A 2,425-nucleotide genomic window follows, 5' to 3' on the forward strand; every position below is an offset into this window, starting at 1 on the left:
TAACAAATAAAACTAAAAAAAAAAAGCAATATTTGAAATTTAAAAAGACCAAACAAAATTGTCTGGTATTGTTATAGCAGAATGAAAACAGCAAAAAGATGTGAACCTGAAGACAGATACATAGAAATGATTAAAAAACTGAACAGAACATTAGTAATATTTGAGGGCAATGACATACTCATATTTGGAGTCCCAGAGGGAAAAAGAGAAAAATAGGACTGAAAAGATACTATAAAAATAACCACTGAAATTTTCTCAAATTTCTTGTCAGTTTAATTTTTATTCAATGACTTCAGGAAACCTCAAGCAGGTTAAAAAGGAAGAAAACCATTACTAGACCCACCATAGTCAAAACAAAGTAAATCGAAGATAAAGATAACATCTAAAGGCAGTGAGAGGAAAATGACACTGCATATCAATGGAACAATATTTCAAAGGATTCATGGCTTCAAAAATAATGAATTTTAGAAGATATTGGACCAACATCTTTAGTGATGAATGAAAACAAAACAAAAAAGACACACAAAAACAAAAAACCCAAATTGTCAACCCAGAATTCTATAAACCACTTCTAGCCTGAGGGTTGCCTCAGGAAAAAGAAACAGTTGTCTCAGGAAAACAGAAGTAAAGATATTGTATCATAAACAAAACTGGAGAAAGTGCTCTCCAACTCATTTGAGCTACGAGAAATGCTGAAAGATGTACTTCAGGTTGAAAGTCAATGAAACAGATGGAAACATATATTCAAGAAGGGATGAAAACCATCAAAAATGCTATTGCCTTTTGCCACATCTTCTGTGAGAATGAAGACCATTCTCAGCAATCAGACTGTCGATATTCCGGAAAATGTCAACATCACTCTGAAGGGACGCACTGTTATTGTGAAGGGCCCCAGAGCAACCCTCGAGAGGGACGTCAATCACAGTGTAGAACTCAGTCTCTTTGGAAAGAAAAAGAAGAGGCTCTGAATTGACAAATGGTGGGAAATAGAAAAGAGCTGACTACTGTCCACAGGATCTGCAGTCATGTACAGAACATGGTCAAGGGTGTTACACTGGGCTTCTGTTACAAGATGAGTCTGTCTATGCTCACTTCCCCATCAACCTTGTTATTCAGGAGAATGGTTCTTTTGCTGAAATCTGAAATTTGTTGGGTGAAAAATATATCTGCAGGGCTCGGATGAGGCCACCTATTGCTTGTCCAATGTCTCAAGCCCAGAAAGATGAGTTAATTCTTGAAGGAAATGACCTTGAATTTGTATCAAACTCAGCTGCTTTGATTCAGTAAGTCACAACAGTTAAAACCAGGGATATCAGAAAATTTTCAAATGGTGTATGTTTCTGGAAAAGGAACAGTTCACAGGCTGATGAATAAGATCTAAGTTGCCCAGCTACAGAAAAACACAAGACGACTGGATGATTTTTCAGACTTATTTGTGATATTTCAAAGATGCAATTAAAACTGTATTGATTTGGGGCTTTTCTTAAAATTTATATATATATATATATATATATATATATAAGCTGCTATTGCATCTGCCTTCTTAATCTACTGGAATTCATATATAATAAAATAAAAATGTGATATATTTAACTGCATACAACTAAAAAATAATTGCATAGCAAAACCACCAAAACAATAGACAAAAAAAATGGAAAGTGAGAATATAAGTTACTATATCATTGATAAAAGACTAATACCCCAGTAACAGGGAACTTCTAAAAATGTGAGAAAAATATACAAAAACCTCCACCCTCCATAACACTAGATAAAAAACATAGATAATTTACTAAAAACATTTAAAGTGATTTGAAAATAAGGAAATATGTTCAAAATCACTCATAATCAAAAGATGCACACAAAAGCTGTCATACCTATCAGAATGGCAAAAATTAAGAACTATAATAACATCACTCTGCTAGCAAGAGTATAGAGAAATGTGAAGTCCTACATATCTAATAGGAAAAGCTTATTGGTAAAATCCTTGCTGAGAATTTTGAAATTTCTAAACAAACTAGATATGTGTTAACCTTTTGATCCTGCAATCCAAATTCTAGGAATTTACCCTCAAGACACATCTCATTCAGTAGAAAAACAGGGTTGCCTGGGGGGCTCAGTCAGTTTAAGCGAGTGCCTTTGCCTCAGGTCATGATCCCAGGGTCCTGAGATTGGTCTGCATCAGGCTCCTTGCTCAGCAGGGAGCCGGCTTCTCCCTCTCCCTCTGCTGCTCCCCCTGCTTGTGCTCCCCTGCTCTCTCTCTGTTAAATAAATAAATAAAATCTTTGAAAAAAAGAAAAAGAAAAATACGTGTGTGTTTTTTAAAGATGTCACACATTCTTTTATATTTATCAGAATTTCATTACTATTTTATGTTCTGTATTTTCTTATGTAAAAGTAAAAACAAATACTTACCCAGGAATTTGAA

General features: G+C 34.5%; 1 pseudogene; it reads left to right on the plus strand.

Moving 5' to 3' along the window:
• The first annotated feature begins 803 nt into the window (after window positions 1-803).
• On the plus strand, window positions 804-1,381 carry LOC110577023 (annotated as a pseudogene).
• Window positions 1,382-2,425: the final 1,044 nt, after the last annotated feature.

This window comes from Neomonachus schauinslandi, chromosome 14 (assembly GCF_002201575.2).
Source record: "Neomonachus schauinslandi chromosome 14, ASM220157v2, whole genome shotgun sequence".
Lineage (NCBI taxonomy): Eukaryota > Metazoa > Chordata > Mammalia > Carnivora > Phocidae > Neomonachus > Neomonachus schauinslandi.